The sequence below is a fragment of the Macaca fascicularis genome, chromosome 9 (genome assembly GCF_037993035.2).
Source record: "Macaca fascicularis isolate 582-1 chromosome 9, T2T-MFA8v1.1".
NCBI classification, from domain to species: domain Eukaryota; kingdom Metazoa; phylum Chordata; class Mammalia; order Primates; family Cercopithecidae; genus Macaca; species Macaca fascicularis.
In genome coordinates this window covers 27,935,172-27,944,340 of record NC_088383.1, presented here as the reverse complement: position 1 = coordinate 27,944,340, position 9,169 = coordinate 27,935,172, and positions in this window count along the sequence as shown.

Genomic DNA, 9,169 nt, shown 5'->3' with positions numbered 1-9,169 from the left:
AGTGACAGCACAGAATGGGAAATAAAATAAGAAAATAAGTGTCCGAGGTAGACTTACTGGTAACAAAAGCCCAAAAGAGAAACCGTGCGTGTGCACCGAGGCACTCGACGCAGGGCCCTTAACACAGATGGCTCTTGATGCCGCCGTAAGACTTTTTTTAAGCTACCCCCCAAAACAAAAGCTGAAATGAATGAAACAGATATTGTCGGGCGAATATTCACTGCTCAAAAAGATCTGCCAAGGCATCTTTTTAAACCTTTCTTCTGGTTCATTTAAATATGGTTTCATGGATAGAGTGGCCAGCACCAAACACAGGCCTCCAGTGAGTCTAAGCCAGAGCCTTCATGGAGTGGCTCTTAATTATCATTTTTGCACGTGGAATGAGTGCACATAGGAGCAGCACCTCATATACCAATGGATTCTGTCCCAGAAGGGTCCTTGTTACATTGGTTGTTTAGAACGGAGAGTACATTTTTCCAAAGAAACTATGCCATAAATTAAGCTTGAAGCCCAGGCAGATCCAATGGTTTATTGAACTCATGAGCATATCTAGATTTTACTACTGATACCAGTTTAAATTCTAAAGTACACAGTGTGCAGAAAGAGAGAGAAAAAAAGAATAAAGAACGTTTTCTCCCCTGAGGGTCATTATGAGCCAAGAAAAAAGGTTTAGAGATGGCAGTTGGACTTGTTATCCTCCAACACTTTCTATGTCCTTGTTCCTCTTTCCCCAGTAACCAAAATGCTTTGTTCTCTTGTTTCGTTTCCACGTCTCCAACCACAGCAGGGCATCCAAATGGATCCTACCTCCCAGTGTCTCATGCACCAATAAATGACTTCTTTTTTCTCTCAGTCAAAATTTTTGTTTCTTCTCAGGGATATTCACCTCCATCAAGCACATGGGAAGTTAGCCCTATTAATTCGTACTAACATAAAAAAGACTCCTATCTGCCTAGATGCTTTGGCTTATACCAGATATGTCTAATTAAGAGGGATTTTAGAGAGTTCAACAAGATTAAGTTTAACATTCAGCTTCTTGGGAGCAAGATAAGTTTATGAATTATATACTGACAGCCATGGAGCTCATACAGCAACCTTTCCAATGCACTAGGCCTTTTTTTTTTGAGACAGAGCCTTACTCTGTTGCCCAGGCTGGAGTGCAGTGGCACAATCTCAGCTCAGTGCAACCTCCACCTCCCAGGTTCAAGCGATCCTCCTGCCTCAGCCCCCCTAGTATCTGGGATTACATGCACGTGCCACCATACTGGGCTAATTTTTTTGTATTTTTAGTAGAGACGGGGTTTCGTCATGTTGGCCAGGCTGGTCTCAAACTCCCGACCTGAGGTGATCCACTGGCCTTAGCCTCCAAAAGTGCTGAGATTACAGGCGTGAGCCACCGTGCCTGGCCGGCACTAGGCCTTTATAAACTAATCATCTGTGATCTGTGAAAGGGAAAAATGCGACAGGGACTTGTCTTCAAGTCAAGCAAAACAAGAGGGGAACTCCACAGGTTTTATTTCAAGACTTGCCTGATTTACTCCTTCTTAGAAACCTCTTTCCTCTTCAGTAGAGAAAGAAATTCCATAGGCTTGGTTCTGAGGGTAAAGTCAAACTCTAATTCAAGTTAGGAAAGGTTCCAGTGAGAACCCACTCTGTAAGGCGGCAAAGATGGTTCCATCTGGAGAATTTGAACCCTGGCTCAACAGGAATGGAGGTAGATATTACACTGGGGGTCCTTATCCTGGCACCTCCCAGAGCAGATGATCTGGGGGCTAGAGGCTTGGAGGTCAGTTTGTAAGGAAATTCACTCAGTCAAACTTCTGAAAATTACCATTCGCTAAGCTCACATGATAAAAACAAATATAATTTTAATTTAGATGACTTAATTCAATGGATGACACTGAGTGACTAAATTTCCTTTAAGTATTATTTAATTACATTTAGATGCAATCTTAATAACTCTGATCAATTACAATGGTATAACAACTGCTGTCAAAAATGTTTCAACCCATTTGCACTGAGAGCGTGCTATGCCCCTGGAATGAAGTCAAAGACTGTGGATTACAGAGAAATAATGTCTACGTAAAATCAATAAAAATATGTTTGCATTTGCTTTGATGTTTCTAGCAATATCTTCAATTAGGATTACTACTTTATAATCTATAAGACTCCTGCCCCCTAGAATTTAATAAAAATAAGTGAAATAAAATTCAGTGATACATTATCCTTTCTCACACCAACTCTGAACTGGCTTTTTTTTTCTTTTTTTTTTTTGAGACAGTTTAACTCTGTCGTCCAGGCTGGAGTGCAGTGGCGCGATCTCGGCTCACTGCAACCTCTGTCTCCTGGGTTCAAGCAATTCTCGTACCTCAGCCTCCCGATTAGCTGGGATTACAGGCGCCTGCCACCAAGCTCGGCTAACTTTTGTATTATTAGTGGAGATGGGGTTTCACCATGTTGGCCAGACTGGTCTCGAACTCCTGATCTCAGGTGATCTGCCCGCCTTGGGCTCCCAAAGTGCAGGGATTACAGGTGTGAGCTACCGTGCCCAGCCTCAACTGGCTTTTTGATTTTATGTATTTAATAAAACACATCACAAGACAGTCACTCTAACAAAAATGAAGAAATGAAGTTCCTTAACAATAAATTGTAAGAAAAACAAATTAATTGTAAAGTGTTCTTTTAAAAAATTTGAAAGTTGAAAATCTTTTTTCTGCTGTAGCACTCAGGGAGGGGGTGTCAATACAGACTTAGAAAATTTCTATTTGGGTGAGGAAAGAAAGATATAACCAGATGGAATTGAAAGAATTCAGAAGAAGGTTGTATGCCAGAGAAAACCACAGCAGTTGCTCAGAAAGTATTTCTTGAAATCCCCGGTTTTACTATTTATACATGCCTGGTAACCCAGCTACAACTGCAGCAACGCTGTCACTCAATTCCCACAGAAGACAGCCATTGATTGTTTTGATCTGAAACCTAGCAGATCAGTCTTAGGCCACCAGTCTTTCTCAATTCTCCAACCATAAACACAAATCATTTAGTCTGCCCTTTTTAAGTTGATGCACATGAGTGTAAAACCAGAAGTTTACATGTCTAGGTTGCTTTCTCATTGCTTCCATAACTCCAAAAAATAGGCTTTTATTTAAAAATAGAACTTGTAAAATGAGGCCAGGCGCGGTGGCTCATGCCTGTAATTCCAGCACTTTGGGAGGCGGAGGCGGGCGGATCATGAGGTCAGGAGATCGAGACCATCCTGGCCAACACGGTGAAACCCCGTCTCTACTAAAAATACAAAAACTTAGCCGGACGTCGTGGCAGGTGCCTGTAGTCCCAGCTACTCGGGAGGCTGAGGCAGGAGAATGGCGCCAACCCGGGAGGCAGAGCTTGCAGTGAGCTGAGATCACGCCACTGTACTCCAGCCTGGGCGACAGAGCAAGACTCTGTCTCCAAAAAAAAAAAAAAAATTTAGAACTTGGCAAATGAACAGTCCACACGATGGACCATGTGCCTTTGGAATGCTTTTTTTTTTTTTTTTTTTTTTTTGAGACGGAGTCTTGCTCTGTCGCCCAGGCTGGAGTGCAGGGGCCGGATCTCAGTTCACTGAAAGCTCCGCTTCCTGGGTTCACGCCATTCTCCTGCCTCAGCCTCCCGAGTAGCTGGGACTACAGGCGCCCATCACGTCGCCCGGCTAGTTTTTTGTATTTTTTAGTAGAGACAGGGTTTCACCGTGTTAGCCAGGATGGTCTCGATCTCCTGACCTCGTGATCCGCCCGTCTCGGCCTCCCAAAGTGCTGGAATTACAGGCTTGAGCCACCGCACCCGGCCTGGAATGCTTTAATAAAAATAAGCCACTGAGATATTTAACTTTGAAAAGAATCAACTATACAGGCATGCTATTCATTCTGGCTTCATTTTCTGTCACTTTTGAAAAGAGCATGCATTTTCAGAAGACTCACCACACCGGGCAAATTGCATAGGCATCTAACCTATATTTTTACTAGACAATGGTAAACATTGTATAAGAAGAATATTTTTGCCTGTTTTCAGCCGAAGCGGGCGGATCACGAGGGTAGGAGATGGAGATCATCCTGGCTAACACGGTGAAACTCCGTCTCTACTAAAAATACAAAAAATTAGCGGGGGGTGGTGGCGGGCACCTGTAGTCCCAGCTACTCAGGAGGATGAGGCAGGAGAATGGCGTGAATCCAGGAGGCGGAGCTTGCAGTGAGCTGAGATCACACCACTGTACTCCAGCCTGGGCAAAAGAGCAAGACTCCGTCTCAAAAAAAAAAAAGAAAGAAAAATATGTTTAAATAAAAGATTACCAGTTACCAATTACTCTGTCTCATTAAAATTTATGTATTTGTCATTTTTTTGTATTTGCCTATGCACATTTGTACTGTCACAACTGTGTTCAGTGTTTCCACAATTTTGAATTGTTTTTCAATTAATATTACACTATATATATTTCTCAGGTATTTTCATAGTATCAGTATTATAAATAAAGACTGACTTTTATGTAATCTTAATCTGGTTTGGGGTTAGGATAAAATTTATATTTTTTTAAAATTGAGATTTTTTTTATATGTTCCAGAAAAATGTGTAAAGCACGGGCATTAATTACTACTTCAAAGTTTGAAAAAAAAAAAATGGATGTATTGAGTAACGTATTTTGGGAATTGAATTGACTAAAAGAATCTCAATTTTTCCTGAGTTATTGGTCATTTAAAACTTTTCTCGTTTATGAACTTTTGTGTGGAAAATGCCAATTTATTTAAATACACCTTCATATATAGTATATTGCTAAACGATTGTGCATAGTATTTCATCTTAATTTTTTTAAAACCTTTTTTGTTTAATAAATATTTATTCCTGTATCCTGCCTTTGTAATTTCCAACTTCAATTTGTATTGACTTTTGCTTGTTTAATTTATTATTGCTTTAAACGAGTCAACTCATTTACTTTTCAACTTTTCTTTTGACCTTTTTTTGTTTTATTTTTATTATTTTTTTCAATTATCTGTATTTGAACAACGTGATTTCTTTTCCTTTCTCTAAAAATAAACATTCACAAAGCTCTGAATTACTTTCAAGTTCTGCTCTGGTCACAATAGTTAGATGTTAATATGTAGTTTCTTCATTTTCTTTTTTTTCTTTTGCAACAGGTGCTCCCCACTGTTGCCCAGGCTGGGTGCAGTGGCACGATCATGGCTCACTGCAGCCTCCATCTCCTGGGCTCAAGCAGTCCTTCCACCTGAGCTCCCCAAGTAGCTCTTTTCAAAATGGCTTTTACTTTTGTCCATTAAGATGGTTTTGACCCCACCTCTAGACACCCTACCAGCAAGAGTCCCAACTGGAAAACCAGTGAGGGATAAGGGAGTGGGAATATTGAGGCGGGGGTGGGTAGGGAAGAAAGCACTATCTTGGCGTGGGGGGACACGGTGCTTAGGGACCAGTGCCGGAACATTTAGGATGATGGGATGTTTCGGAATTAAAACTGGATTCTTTTCCGGATGCCAAAGAGGCATATGTGGAATGTCAGGATATCACCTGTCATTATACGGATACTGTTCAAAGCAGAACCTTCCTGCAAACATGTAGGGATATGAGGCATAGATATTTGTGCTTTATTTTCGGTTTTTTGGAGGTTGGGGAATGGAGTCTGGCTCTGTACCTAGGCTGAAGTGCAGTGGCGCTATCTCCGCTCACTGCAACCTCCGCCGCCCAGCTCACTGCAACCTTTGCCTCCCGGGTTCAAGAGATCCTCCCGCCTTCAAGACATCCTCCCGCCTCCGCTTCCTGAGTAGCTGGGATTACTAGCATGCGCCACCATGCCCAGCTCATTTTTGTACTTTCAGTAGAGACGGGGTTTCACCATACTGGTGAGGCTAGTCTGGAAATCCTGACCTCAAGTGATCTGCCCACTTAGGCCTCCCAAAGTGCTGGGATTACAGGTGTGAGCCACAGCGCCTGGCCTGTTTTGGGTTCTTTTCTTCTCTTTTTGAAAGTGCAAAAGTTGTTAGGAATTGAAGAGTTTCGCCTAAAGGAGCCTCTACCTGCAGAGAAGCTTAGGCTTGCAACCAGTGAGAAAGGGGTTTATGCTAATAGGTATATAGCCTGGGCAACAGCACAAAAACTCTGTCTCAAAAAAAAAAAAAAAAAAAAGAAAGTATCGTAAATTATGAAAGACAGAATAAGCATCTTCAACAATAAAAAATGAAAAATAATAAAAACTATACTCCATAATTAGAAAACAATAACTCTTAAGTTGTTAAAATATTATGTTGTAAATAAGATACCCTCAGTATATATGCAGAAAAGATTATATTAGTATAGGAAACAGCTGTGATTGTAGATATATAAACTAGAGAAATGCTAATCAGAAATAGGTTTATCAATTAGAAGAGAGAAGAAATTTTTGAGTAAATGCAGTCTATAATTTAAAAATATACAATTTTTAAATTAAATACATTTATTCAAATATAAAAATAAAAGTTTATAAATATGCCAAAAGAAATATTGCTGGTTTATAATCAGGTTCATAGGAACTAACAGAGTAATTAGATGAGACAGTGTGCAAATAATTATGTTATTTTAGTAAAAATATCTAACACTGTACCTTCCAAATTAAAAATATGCTTCTTTTTTAAAGGTCAACAAAAAATTATTGTGCTTCAGATTTTTAAAATTTATCCTTCTTGTAGTATAGTTTGAAGTCAGGTAGTGTGATGCCTCCAGCTTTGTTCTTTCTGCTCGGGATTGTCTTAGCTATACGGGCTCTTTTTTGGTTCCATAAGAAATTTAAAGTAGTTTTTTCTAACTCTGTGAAGAAAGTCAATGGTAGCTTGATGGGGATAGCACTGAATCTGTAAATTACTTTGGGCAGTATGGCCATTTTCACGATATTGATTCTTCCTATTCATGAGCATGGAATGTTTTTCCATTTGTTTGTGTCCTCTCTTATTTCCTTGAGCAGTGGTTTGTAGTTCTCCTTGAAGAGGTCTTTCACTTCCCTTGTAAGTTGTATTCCTAGGTATTTTATTCTCTTTGTAGCAATTGTGAATGGGAGTTCACTCATGATTTGGATCGCTATTTTTGGTGTATAAGAATGCCTGAGGTTTTTTGCATACTGATTTTGTATCCTGAGACTTTGCTGAAGTTGCTTATCAGCTTAAGGAGATTTTGGGCTGAGACGATGGGGTTTTCTAAATATACAATCATGTCATCTGCAAACAGAGATGATTTAACTTCCTCTCTTCCTATTTGAATATGCTTTATTTCTTTCTCTTGCCTGATTGCCTTGGCCAGAACTTCCAATACTATGTTGAATAGGCATGGTGAGAGAGGGCATCCTTGTCTTGTGTCACTTTTCAAATGGAATGCTCCCAGCTTTTGCCCATTCAGTATGATATTGGCTGTGGGTTGGTCATAAATAGCTTTTATTATTTTGAGATACATCACTCATAAGTGGGAGCTGAACAATGAGAACACACGAACACGAAGTGGAACACCACATACTGGGGCCTGTCTGGGGGTGGGGGAGTACAGGAGGGATAACATTAGGAGAAATACCTAACATAGATGATGGGTTCATGTGTGCACCAAACCACCATGGCACGTGTATACCTATGTAACAAACCTGTATGTTCTGCACATGTATCCCAGAACTTAAAGCATAATAAAAATAAATAAAATAAAATAAAATAAAATTTATCCTCCAAGTGAAATTACTATAAGAAGATACATCTAACCTATAAGTAAATAATCTACTGTTTGGAAAAGTTAACAAACTTCTCAACACACAATAGAATTAAGGAAGACAGGGTGGGCTCGGTGGCTCATGTCTGTAATCCCAGCACTTTGGGAGGCCAAGGCTGGCAGATCACAAGCTCAAGAGATTGAGACTATCCTGGCCAACATGGTGAAACCCCGTCTCTACTGAGTATACAAAAATTAGTCGGGTGTGGTGGCATTCGCCTATAGTCCCAGCTACTCCGGAGGCTGAGGCAGGAGAAACGCTTGAACCCAGGAGGCGGAGGTTGCCATGAGCCAAAATCCTGCCACTGCACTGCAGCAGGAAATTAATAACAAGAGAGAGAGAGAGTATGGGGGTGGGGAGAGTGTGTGTGTGTGTGTGTGTGAGTGTGTGTGTGTGAGTGTGTGTGTGTATGTGAGTGAGAGAGAGAGAAAGAGAGATTATCTCTGCTGCTTCTGTGGAAAAGCAGTCCCACCTCCTCCTGCTGATGAGGGTATATTAATCCTGCCCCATCGTCTTTTGGTTACTGGACCCAAGGAATCTAAAGCCCCCCGGCAGATAATCTTCTTTAGAGAGCAGGACTTGCCTGCCTTCCAGATCCCAGAGCGGCAGGGATGAGAATCACAGAAAACCTTAGAAGATTATTGGGGGCATCTGTAACTGGGGACACTACTGTTGCTACCTCTTATTTTCCTGTAGATTCTTCCTACGGAGTAAGAACTACTATATAAAGATCTGTGACTGAATATGTATAAAAGATGATGCCTCCTGCTTTCAGAATGTCTCCTTTGGCATAGTGCCGCCCTTGCATCTTGAGAATGTTTCCCCAGGGCTTCATCATGAGTCCAACTGCTTCTTTTTTTTTATTTTTAAGACAGAGTCTCGCTCCACGGCCAGGCTGGAGTGCAGTGCCTCATCTACAACCTCCGCCTCCTGGGTTCAAGTGATCCTTCTGCCTCAGCCTCTGGAGTAGCTGGGACTGCTGGTGGCCACAACCATACCCGGCTAATTTTTGTATTTTTAGTAGAGACGGGGTTTCACCTTGTTGGCCAGGATGGTCTTGATCTCTTGACCTCGTGATCCACCCGCATCGGCCTCCCAAAGTACTGGGATTACAGGCGTGAGCCACCGGGCCCGGTCAAATTAAGACTATATATATATATATATATATATATATATATATATATTTTTTTTTTTTTTTTTTTTTTTCTTGAAACCTACAGGGATTTAAGAATCAGTATATTGGGCGGGAAGAAACAAAATGGTGGCTGAAGGTGATCCAGAGTGGGGCCCCAGCGATTCGGATTGAGCCTTCTCCCTCCACCCGCCCGGCCCCTAGGGCCTCCCTACCCGGCCCACCGCCCCCACTGCGCCCGCCCCTCCCCGCCCGCTTTCCCTTCTCCCCGTGCCTCG